The sequence below is a fragment of the Papio anubis genome, chromosome 5 (assembly GCF_008728515.1).
Source record: "Papio anubis isolate 15944 chromosome 5, Panubis1.0, whole genome shotgun sequence".
NCBI classification, from domain to species: domain Eukaryota; kingdom Metazoa; phylum Chordata; class Mammalia; order Primates; family Cercopithecidae; genus Papio; species Papio anubis.
In genome coordinates, this window is record NC_044980.1 from 171,574,454 (window position 1) to 171,587,410 (window position 12,957).

The following is a 12,957-nucleotide window of genomic DNA, read 5'->3' on the forward strand; positions in this document are numbered from 1 at the left end:
TCCCATGCACCCTCACACCTCCAAGGGGGGCCATGAGCTCCTCCAGGCAGCAGGGCATGCGTGTGGGCCCCGGCCGTCACCAAGACCCAGGGTCACCTCCCTGCAGGCTTCTCCGTTGGCCCCTGGCCTCCTCACTGCGCTCTCCAGCACTCAGCTGCCACGTGATCCACTGCACTGGGACCAGCTTTTCCAGCCACAAACACCAGCGGTGCTGCTGCCTCCGCATGGACTGGTGCTGCTGGTGGACCCATCAGCCAAGAAGGAAGCAGGCCAGGCACAGTGGCTCCTGCCTGTACTCCCAGCACTGTGGGAGGTTGAGGTGGGAGGATCGCTTGAGCCCAGGAGTTTGAGACCAGCCTGAGCAAGATAGCAAGATCCCGTCTCGGCGGATCACGAGGTCAGGAGATCGAGACCATCCTGGCTAACACGGTGAAACCCCGTCTCTACTAAAAAATACAAAAAACTAGCCGGGCGTGGTGGCTGGCGCCTGTAGTCCCAGCTACTTGGGAGCCTGAGGCAGGAGAGAATGGCGTGAACCGGGAGAAGCGGAGCTTGCAATGAGCTGAGATCCGGCCACTGCATCATGGGAGACTCCGTCTCAAAAAAGAAAAAGAAAGATCCATATCTACAAAAAAAATACAAAAATTGGCGGGCCCAGCGGTGAAACAAGCTGCATAATCCCAGCACCCGGGAGGCGAGGTGGCGGGATCCGCGAGGTCAGGAGAGATGCAGAGACCGTCCTGGCCTTCACAGTGAAACCTGACCTCTACTAAAAAATACAAAGCTAGCGGGCAAGGTGGTGAGAGCCTGTAGTCAGTTACTCGGGAGGCTGAGGCAGGAGAATGGCGTGAAACCGGGGCCAGACTTGCAGTGAGCTGGGAACAAACCCTGCCTCAACCTGGACAGCAAATGAGACTCCGTCTCAAAAAAGCCAAGGTAATAGGCATGGTGGTGCACGCCTGTGGTTCTAGCTACTCGGGGGAGGCTGAGGTGGGAGGATCCCCTGAGCCCAGGAGGTCAAGGATGCAGTGAGTTAGGATTGTGCCACTGCACTCCAGCCTGGGCAACAGAGTGAGACCCTATCCCTGCCCCGCCCCCCACCATCCCCCGCCAAAAAAAGAGCAGCCTGGCTAGAACTTCAAGGGTGAAGAAAGGGAACAGGGTCTGGATGAAGAGACGTTGCCAGACCTCCTCAGAGCTGTACCAGGACAAGCAGCCCCCTTTCCAGCCTCCCTGGTCAGGGAGAATATGCCTGCTGGGCTCACCCACCCACAGGCCATAGGGCCCTCTTACAGCATCCTGATACCGCTGCTCAGGCTGGATGAAGCAGCACAGAATTTTTACAAGGTGTGCAGGACTTCATTTAAAAGGTTGCCCCGAGAAGAAGTCCTGTTGTTCCCTGACCCTGCAACTGTTTTCCTCCGCTGGGCTGCCATGGCAAAGTCCCACAGACAGAGGGTCAAAGAACAGAGTTTTTTTTTTTTAAATGATGAAAAGCTTTAATAACAGACAATGTGATTTCACAGGCAATCAACTGGCAGATTAACAAATCATTTAACTTTCTTTGTATAAAACCAGTATTCCACCAAGAAAGATGACCCGAAATGGATCCTTTTACAATCACCAACATAACTAAGTACAAATGAAGTCCATGCTGTACCCATTAACATGCTACATGTGTGTCAATAAAACACGCTCTCCCCCACCCCAAGCCCTGGCCTCCCGGCAAACACAGATAAATGATGTGCACTGAGTGATACCGTTAGGTGAGAACTTTGGTCCAAGCAGTCAGCTGCCATATAGGTTGCACCCAAAACCCACGGCCCTGGCACCCAAAGTCAGTCCGTGGTGGCGGCTCGTGGTGTCAGCTGTGTTCCTTCCACACCGGGTGAATACTGTGGTCAGGAATACTGGTGGCGAAGACCAAGCCCACGTCATTGTGCCCATCCGGTCCGTTCAGCCAGGACGCATCACCTGCCAGGAAGCTTGAGCCTGTCTTTGATTTCTTGGACCCTGGAAGAGGCCAGCGACTGATCAGGCTCTGTGTCTGCAAGTCCATGATGTACAGGTGGCAGCTGTCAAACGGTAGGGCAACAATATTTCCAAAGTCAAGCAGGGCCACGTTTGCTATCTCAGGAGTCGTGATGACCCTGAGAATATCGTCACTGTTGGCAGAGTCCCGCTGGCAGAGGCCGAGTGCTGAACTACAGACAGTGTATTTGCCATCACCATGAAGTCTTGTCTGCAGGTGGATACTTCTGTCCTCGGAGACAAGACAATGGCTTTAAGGCTTGTAGCTGATTTCTCTCCCATTTGGCCAAATCTTCATCTCATATTTGCCTGCACTTAAGAGGATGTGGTCTTCAGGGTCGTGCAAGAGACTTGACTTTACACTTCTGCAGAACTACCTTGGTGACCCATGCCGTGTGCCCAGTGGGTGTGCTCAGGCATGCCCCGGTGGATAGAGTCCATCCTGTCACAGTGAAGGCTGCAGAGCCACTCACCAAGATATCACTGTAGTCCACACTAAACACTGCCCGCATGTGCCCGTGAAAGTGCTGGGTCCTGGTTCCAGAACTCCGTTCCCAGCAAGCACAGTGTTGTCAAAGGAGCCTGTCACAAGCTTATGTTCACTGAACTTCACCACTGCACAGTGTGGGTCTGGATGCCACAAACGCACTGCCCTGTGCTCACATCCCACAGCTTTGCAGCCCCTGTGGCTGTTTCCCTCAGCTGGGCTGCTGTAACAAAGCCCCACAGACAGAGGGTTAAAGAACAGAGATTTATCGACCTACAGCTCCGGAGGCTGGGCGTCTGCGATCAGGGTGCCAGTGTGGTGGGTTCTGGGGCGGGCCTCTCACTGGCTTGCAGACCATCCTCTTCTCCTTGCATCCTCATGTGGCTTTTTCTTGATGCATGCCGGAGGAGGGAGAGTCCTCTTGTCCTCTGCTCCTGAGGCCACCAGTCCTGTCAGATTAGGCCTCCACCCTAGCGACTCATCTAACCTAATCACCTGTTACAGCCCTGCTTTCATAGCACTTACATTGACAGCAGGGCTTCCACGTAAGAATGTGGGGGACACAACTCCCTCCATAGCCCTCTGACTGGGCCTGAGGCATCCGGGGGAAAGAGCAAAGGGCACCCAGTGGCACTGCGGGTTGGTGGTTCAGTGCACACTCAGGGCTACAGAGCCCAGGTCTAAATCTTGGCCCCGTCACTTTTCTCAAGGTGACCTTGAGCAAGTCTTTGTACTTTTATTTAGCCTCAGTGTCCACTTTTTTTTTTTTTTTTTTTTTTTTTTTTTTGAGACAGAGTCTCGCTCTGTTGCCCAGGCTGGAGTGCAGTGACGCAACCTCTGCCTCCCGGGTTCAAGAGATTCTCCTGCCTCAGCCTCCTGAGTAGCTGGGATTACAGGCACATGCCACCACGCCCAGCTAATTTTTGTATTTTTAGTAGAGACAGGTTTCACCATATTGGCCAGGCTGGTCTCGAACTCCTGACCTCGTGATCCGCCCAACTTACCCTCCCAAAGTGCTGGGATTACAGGTGTGAGCCATTGCGCCCGGCCATCAGTGTCCACATCTTTTAAGTGGAAAACGATATGGCAAATTCTAGTGTTTTACAATTTCAATTCAATTTTTGTTTTGTTTTGTTTTTTTGAGACAGAGTCTGGCTCTGTCTCCCAGGCTGGAGTGCAGTGGTGCGATCTTGGTTCACTACAAGCTCCGCCTCCCAGGTTCACGCCATTCTCCCAAGTAGCTGGGACTACAGGTGCCCACCACCACGCCCAGCTCATTTTTTTTTTTTTTTTTGTATTTTTTTAGTAGAGACAAGGTTTCACCATGTTAGCCAGGATGGTCTCAGTCTCCTGACCTCGTGATCCATCTGCCTCGGCCTCCCAAAGTGCTGGGCTTACAGGCGTGAGCCACCGCACCCGATCTCAATTCAGTGTTTCTAATCCTAGTGTCTAAGCTTTTGTATATTTCTCTTAAGAGGCTGGTTAGGAACAGAGTAGTAATAAAATTATTACAGTAGGTGATGAGAGCTCTCATATATATACCTCTCCTTAATTCTCACAATGCCACGCTGAAGTAGGTGTTAGTATTACCCCCATATTGCAGATGAGGAAACCGAAGGGTGGAGAAGCACAATGAGGTAAGGAACCAGACTGCCCAGGGTGCAAACATCCAACAGCATGGTGGGTGGGGCTAGTGGAGCTGCGCCCGGCTCCCCGAGCCCGGCTGTTTGTTGCTCACTAGGCTGTAAAGATGATATCGTGGATAGAGACTTTCTCTCCATTTTCTGTCCAGATGTCATCTGGGCAGAAAAGGAAGGGAGACAGTTACAGAGATTGCAATTTGTGTCTATTGAGCCATGTGCTTTTTTGTTCTAGGAGAATTCCAGTTCTGGAATTCCTCTGGAAACAGGTGTCTCTTACCCTGTGTTTTAGTGTGCTACGATTTCCATAACAAAGTACCACAGGCTGGGTGGCTTAAACAACAGACATCTTTTGTCTTGCGATTCAGAACCTAGACGTCCAGCATCAGGGTGTCAGCAGCATTGGTTCCCTCTGAGGGTTGGGAGGGAGGATGTGTCCCGGGCCCTTCTCCTTGGTGTATGGATTCTTCCTGTCTGTCTTCTTCCTGTCTCCACATCGTCTTCTCTCTGTACCTGTCTGTGTCCAAAATTTCCTCTTTTAAAATTTTTTTTCTAGAGACAAGGTCTACTTGCCCAGGCTGGTCTTGAACCCCTGGCCTCAAGAGATCCTCCTGCCTAGGCATCCCAAAGTGGGATTACAGGTACGAGCCACTGAACCCCACCCAAAGTTCCTTTTTTTTTTTTTTTTTTTTGAGACGGAGTCTTGCTGTGTTGCCCAGGCTGGAGTGCAATGGCACAATCTTGGCTCACTGCAACCTCTGCTTCCCGGATTCAAGCCATTCTCTTCATCAGCCTCCCAAGTAGCTGGGACTACAGGCGTGCGCCACCACACCCAGCTAATTTTTGTATTAGACAGGGTTTTATAGCGACAGAGTTTCACCATGTTGGCCAGGCTGGTCTCGAATTCCAGACCTCAAGTGATCCGCCTGCCTCGGCCTCCCAAAGTGTTGGGCTTACGGCTGTGAGCCACCGCGCCTGGCCCCAAAGTTCCTCTTCTTTAAAGGACACCAGTCATATTGGATTAGGGTTCGCCCCAGTGACTTCTGTTAAACTTGAGTACCTTTGTAAAGACCCTGTCTCTATATACAACCATATTCTGAGGCCCTGGGGCGGTTAGGACTTTAACATGAATGTTTTTCAGCATTGTTGGGGGCACAATTCCACCTGTTACGCCATGTAAAGATGTTGCAGATGTGTTCCCTCCCAAGGCTGCCAGGCCTTAGCCTTGAGACAGCAGTAACTCATCACAGGGGTTCTGAGGTGAGTGTAGGTAAGCGCAGGCATTGGGTGCGAACTCAGCCTGCTCCAGTCCTGCTTGAGCCAAGCGTTTCTCCTGGTGCACCCTGCGGCCATATAGAACAGCCCGAAGAAGCAGGGCCTGTTCCTCCCAGCTGACTGCCAAATGCAAAGTACTGTAGCTATTGAAATACAAAGTTCAATCGGAAACAGCTACTGCAAAACGCTGGTGGTTCACAGTGGGCCGGCTGTGGTTCACAGCTTACATGAGTGTGGTACATAGAAATGCAGCAAGCGGGCCAGGCACCGTGGCACACACCTGTAATCCCAGCACTTTGGGAAGCCGATGTGGTGGATCACTTGAGGTCAGGAGTTCGAGACCAGCCTGACCAATATGGCGAAACCCCATCTCTACTAAAACTACAGAACTAGCCGGACGTGGTGGTGCATGCCTGTAATCCCAGCTACTTGGGAGGCTGAGGCCGGAGAGTCACTTGAACCTAGGAGGCGGGGGTTGCAATGAGCCAAGATCGCACCACTGCACTTCAGCCCATGTGACAGAGCGAGACTCTGTCTCAAAACTAACAACAACAACAATGAAATGCATCAAGCGTAGGTTAATTTGGAACGCATAATAAAATAAGCATCTATTCCTAAATAACCTGTGGTACAGTTTTGCCTGCTTATGACATTATATAAATGAAGGAGTATTTTCAAAAGGAAAATTATAAAGTAATTTGATCAAATCTGAATCTTATCCTAAGTGAAAGGCCCAAACAGCTTTCCAAAGGAATTGACTCATCATATCGGGGTTTAGAATTCATCCGCTTTCATGATACCAGTCCCTAGGGTTTTTATTGATTGTAACTGGCATTGACTTGAAGTTCAATATGAACACCACCTTTTGGGCTCACAGTTTTGATAATGGAGGAAGTGCCTCCGTTTTGAAACAGAAATGTTTAAATGCGCCAGAGACTGGTTTATAAAGGTTGTGTTTTATTTAAGCTGCCTTTCCACGGGCAATGAGGGATTTCAAGCATGAAATATATTTGAGAAACTTCATTTTTAAGGAACCCATTAGTTAGGGGATATTGCTTTACTTTTTATTTCTTTATTTTTTTATTTTTAATTTAATTTAATTTAATTTATTTATTTATTTATTTTTAAGACGGAGTCTTGCTCTCTCCCAGGCTGCAGTGCAGTGGTGCAATCTTGGCTCACTGCAAGCTCCGCCTCCCGGGTTCACGCCATTCTCCTGCCTCAGCCTCCCGAGTAGCTGGGACTACAGGCGCCCGCCACCTCACCCAGCTAACTTTTTGTATTTTTAGTAGAGACGGGATTTCACCCTGTTAGCCAGGATGGTCTCCATCTCCTGATCTCGTGATCCGCCCGCCTCGGCCTTCCAAAGTGCTGGGATTACAGGCATGAGCCACCGCACCTGGCCTGTTTTGTTGTTTTTTAAATAGGAAAATCTTTAACCAGAACACAAGTTTTCTTCAAAATTAGAGAAATCAAAGTGCTATACAACAAGGCCATAGAATAAATCTCAGAGAAGTTATCCCAGATATGCAGTGAACATCTACTCAGAACATGGCTCAGAAAACTTGTCTTTTTGACTTTTTTTTTTTTTTTGACAGGGTTTCACTGTCACCCAGGCTGGAGTGCAATGGTGCAGTGGCCCAATCATGGCTCACTGCAGCTTCCACCTCCTGGGCTCAAGCAGTCCTTCCACCTTAGCCTCCCAAAGTGCTGGGATTACAGGCATAAGCCACCATGCCCAGCCAAGAAAACCTTATCCTAAAGGGCCATGTGTAGGCTGAATGATACCCTTGCTTCTGTCCAAGTTCTAATTCCCAGAACCTGTGAAGGCTACCTTATACAGCAAAGGGGACGTTATAGATGTGATCACATTAAGGTTGTAAGACCTGAATTGTCACTTGGGCCCCATGTAATTGTAGCGCCCTTATGAATAAGAGAAGGTGCCATGAAGATGGCAGCAGGGAGTGATGCAAAGATGCTACATGTAGGCTTTGAAGATGCAGAAAGGGCCAAGGAAGGCAGCTCTGACACCTGGGAAAGGCAAGGAAATGGGTCTCCCCAAGAGCCTCTGGACGGGGGCAGTCCTGCTGACACCCTGATTTCTTTCAGACTGTGAGAGAATAAATTTGCATTGTTTTCATGAACTAAGTTTGTGGCAACTGTTACAGCAGCAATAGAAAACCCGAGAGTAAACATTTTCGGCTTTGCCCCTCTGTCATAACTGTCGACCTCTGCCACTGTGGCACGGACACCATCGCAGGCAACAGCCAGAGTCAGCCTCGTGGGCTCCGCTGGGGATGGAAGCCCCTGGGCAGTTGTGTGAGCGGGATTGTCGTGATCAGCATCAGTTTAGCTCAGGATCCCCAACGACCCCAGCCACGAAGCCTGAGACAGGGCTCTGGAGGGCCAGCTGGAGGCCACAGCAGCACACACGCTCACACACACACACACACACGCACACATGCACGCACACACACACACACTCACACACACAGCAAGAGAAAAAGACTGGGACTGATGACACTACAGAGTTGTGGGTAAAAGACAGTCTTTTCAATCAATGAAGTGGGAAAATTGGGTGCCCCTATGAAAATAAATGGAACTACACCCCTACCTCATTCCACACACCAAAACCAATTCAGATGCGTTATTTACCTAAACGGGAAATGCAAACTGCCTTAGTCTGTTCTCACACTGCTGTAAAGAACTACCTGAGATTAGATAATTTATGAAGAAAAAAGTTTTGATTGACTCACAGTTCCACATGCTCTACAGGAAACACAGCTGGGGAGACCTCAGGAAACTTAAAATCATGGCAGAAGGGGAAGGAGAAGCAGGCATGTCTTCACGTGCCCAGAGCAAGAGGAAGAGAGAGAAGGGAGAAGTGCTACACATGTTTAAACATCCAGACCTTGTGAGAGCTCACTCACTGTCAGGAGAACAGCAAGGGGGAAGTCGGCCCTCGTGATCTAATCACCTCCCACCTGGCCCCACCTCCAATACTCGGGATCACATTTCAACATGAGATTTGCATGGGGAACAGAGGTAAACCACATCACAAATGAATAAATAGGTCAAAGATTGTAGGTGAGAGTACATATGTACATATGTGCATATCTATACATACATACTATAATAAACTGAGAACTTGACCTTTTAAGAAAGATGAAAGTATGTTGGAGGGAAAGGATGTATTGAAGGGTTAATGCCACTGAGTTATGAAGACCAAACAGAAGTGTTTGTGAGAGAACAAGGGGTCACACTAAGCTGAGAGAGACTGTGAGTCAAAGCTACAACAGGCACAGCCCCATATTCTCAAGTTGTACTCGCAGCTGTGTTGTTTTGCCTGCATTCAGATCCTCTTACTTTGAGTGTAAAATATTAATATGCTGGGGGGAAAATCCCACACAAACCAAGATGCTTTCCACATACTATCAAACTAATCCACAATACAGAATCATGTGCTGCAACAAAATATATTTTTTCACAAACAATTTCAGAATAGAAGAAAAGAAAACATCTGACAATGCCTTTTGTGAGACTAATACTTAGTACAAGTAATAAAATTACAGGTCAAAATAAGGAATATGGATACAAAAATCCTAGTCCAACATTTGCACACTGAAATACATAAAATGTCATCATCAAGTCTGGTTTGTCCCAGAAATGCACTTTAGCAGATTAATGACTTAGGAAATCTATTAATGTAATTCACTACATTAACAGATTAAAGGAAAAACATGATTATCTAAATGGATGCAGAAAAAGCATTTGATAACATCTAATATTCGTTCATAATTTTAAATGGTTCATAATCTAAGGATCTTCTTTAAACTGATGAAGTTATCTACTAAAAGCCTACAGAAAATATTGCACTCCATGATGAATTATTTGAAGTATCTACTTCCTTTAAAATCAGAGCAAGATAATAATTCCAATTATCATTCTCTCTAGGGGGCACTAGTCAGTGCAAGATTGATTTGGAAAATACATAGCTTTCATCATTTGCAGGTGATATGATTGCTTACTATGTCAGGGTTCTCCAGAGACACAGAGAATAGATAGATAGATAGATAGATAGATAGATAGATAGATAGATAGATAGATAGATAAAGATAGATAGATGTAACATACCGAGTTATGTAAGTACATAGAGTTATTTATTTATTATATAGACAGATACATTATATAGATATATTAGAAGGAATTGGCTCATGCAGTTATGAAGTATGAAAGGTTCCAAGATCTACAATTGGCAAGCTGGAGACCCAGAAGAGCCATCGTGTAGTTTCAGTCTGAGTCCAAAGAGCTGAGAATCAGGAGAGCCCATGGGATAAGTTCCAGTCCAGCCAGTAGCCTTGAGACCCATGCAAAGCTGATGTTTCAGTTTGAGTCCAAAGCCAGAAAAAACTGATGTCCCAGCTCCGGCAGTCAAAGCAAGAGGAGTTCCTTCTTACTCGGGGAAAGGTCACCTTTTGTGTTCTGTTCAGAGCTTCAATTGATTGGATAATACCCACTTACACCACATTAAACCAATCTGCTTCACTCAGTCTACTGATGCAAATGTTAGCTCATCCAGAAGTGCCCTCACTGACAGACTCAGAATACCATCTGGCCAAATGTCTGGGCACCCCATGGACCAGTCAAGTTGATACATAAAATTAACCATGATACCTACATAGAAAATAATATATAAATATAAGAGCAATTCTAATACACCAGGCACAAAAAGTTAGAAAAAGTAACCTTAAAAAAGATTCCATTTATAATGTAGCAGGACAAGCCGCTGACAAAACTCCTCAGACACTGAGTTAAAGAAGGAAGGGCTTTATTCAGCCAGGAGCTTCAGCAAGACTCATGTCTCCAACAACTGAGCTCCCTGAGTGAGCAATTTCTGTCCCTTTTAAGGGCTCACAGTTCTAACGGGGTTCACATGAGAGGGTTGTAATCGATTGAGCAAGAAGGGGGTGTGTGACTGGGGGCTGCATACACCGGTAATTAGAAAGGAACAGAACAGGACAGGGATCTTCACAGTGCTTTTTTTTATGCAAATAACCGATTAGGTCAGGGTCGGTCTTTAACTACCAGGCCCAGGGTGTGGCACTGGGCTGTCTGCTTGTGGATTTCATTTCTGCCTTTCAGTTTTTACTTCTTCTTTCTTTGGAGGCAGAAATTGGGCATAAGACAATATGAGGGGTGGTCTCCTCCCTTACTAAGAGCTACAAAAATACATAGAATAACTAGGAATTGACTAAACAAAGGTGGGCAAAAATCTTTAAGGAGACTCTTAAGACACTTTATTTAAAGACTTAAAGAAGAACTAGATAAATTGGGTGGTTAAAATTTCCATGGATAGGAAGACTCAATCATGTAAAGATTCTGCTGCTTTTCAAACTGATCTACAAATTCAATGTAACCCCAAACTATATCCCAACAGCGTTCACAGGGAAACATGCTGATTCTAAAATATATGTAGAAAATCAAAGGACTAAAGATAATCAGGTGCCTCTTCAAGGATAAAATAAGATGATGTATCAAGATGTATCACAAAGCTATATTAATTTATAAGCAATAATAGTGCAGATTTAGACATATAGATGAACTGTACAGAATAGACAGTCCTTAAAATAAGTTACACATATATATGGAAAATTTATTAATGGAAATCCATATATAAGGAAAACTGACTTTTCAAATTATAGGGAAAAGGACAAATTATCAACAAAAGATTTTGAGTAAGTTAGGTAACCATAATGAAAAAGAATGAACTTGGATCCCTACCTCATACCATACACAAAATTAATTCTAGAGGGATAAAGACAAATATTAGAAGAAAATTAAAAGATTTTTCAATGTATGAGAATACGTTATTTGAACTAAGTATAGTGATTGTTAAATATGGTTAAAGAAACACTAAACATTCTAGCCCAAACGGAAAATAATTTTTAAACTGCTTATAAAATGACAAACTTTTGTTCACCAAAATACACCAAAAAGGGAATGAAAATTGTTGCCACAAACTGCCAGAAGACATTTGCAATGCAAGTAATTGACAATCAATATGCATAATAGGTATAAGACACGAATCAGTGAGAAAGACACAATGCAATGGAAACATTGTCAGAACACTTCAGAGCACTTCACAAAAGAAGAAACTCAAACTGACTGTAAACATAGGAGAATTTCAACTTCCTTAACATCAATAAAATTAAAATTAAAACATCAATGAGTTACTGTTTCATTTTTTTATCTCACTTGATTGAATTGTGGAGAACTCTCATAAAATATTTTTACTGTAAATTGGTTTAATCACTTCATAGTTTGGCATTATATTGTAAAGTTGAAGATGCTGTGAAAGGAAAATAAATCATGGGGCCCCAAAATCACTCAGCTAAAGGGAAAAGTCAAGCTGGGAACTGTTTAGGGCAAACCTGCATCCCATTCTATTCAAAGTTATCCCTCTGCTCACTGAGATAAATGCATATCTGATTGCCTTCTTTGGAAATGCTAATCAGAAGCTGAAAAGAATGCAGCCCTGCACGATGGCTCACGCCTGTAATCCCAGCACTTTGGGAGGCTGAGGTGGGCAGACCACCTGAGGTCAGGAGTTCGAGAGCAGCCTGGTCAACATGGCAAAACTCCATCTCTACAAAAAATACAAAAATTAGCTGGGTGTGGGCTGGGTGTGGTGGCTCATGCCTGTAATCCCAGCACTTTGGGAGGCCAAGGTGGGCAGATCACGAGGTCAGGAGATCAAGACCATCTTGGCTAACATGGTGAAACCCCGTCTCTACTAAAAATACAAAAAAATTAGCCCGATGTGGTGGTGGGCCCCTGTAGTCCCAGTTACTCGGGAGGCTGAGGCAGGAGAATGGCGTGAACCCAGGAGGCAGAGCTTGCAGTGAGCCAACATTGTGCCACTGCACTCTAGCCTGTGTGACAGAGTGAGTCTCCATCTCAAAAAAAAAAAAAAAAAATTAGCTGGGTGTGGTGGCAAGCACCTGTTATCCCAGCTACTCGGGAGGCTGAGTCAGGAGAATTGCTTGAACCTAGGAGGTGAGGTTGCAATGAGCCAAGATCATGCCACTGCTGTCTAGCCTGGGCAACAGAGTGAGACTCCACCTCAAAACAAACAAACAAACAAACAAAGAAAAGAAACGGAAAAGAATGGAACCCTTTGTGTCTCACCTACCTATAACCTAGAAACGCCCTCCCTGCTTGAGTTGTCCCAGCTTTCTGGATGGAATCAATGTATATCTCACATATTTGATTGATGTCTCATGTATCCCTAAAATGTATAAAACCAAGCTGTACCCCGACCACCTCAGGCACATGTTGTTAGGACCTCCTGAGGCTGTGTCACAGGCGTGCATCCTCAACCTTGACAGAATAAACTTTCTAAATTAATGGAGACCTGTCTCAGATATTTGGGGTTCACAATGCATATACCCAAAGCCCTGAAATTCCACTTCTGCAAATGCCACCCCCCAAAAAAACATTTCTCATTATATGGACACCAGGATT

At 45.9% G+C, this 12,957-nt stretch overlaps 1 pseudogene; it reads right to left on the reverse strand.

Moving 5' to 3' along the window:
* Positions 1 to 1,185: 1,185 nt before the first annotated feature.
* Positions 1,186 to 3,227, reverse strand: LOC101013591 (annotated as a pseudogene).
* Positions 3,228 to 12,957: the final 9,730 nt, after the last annotated feature.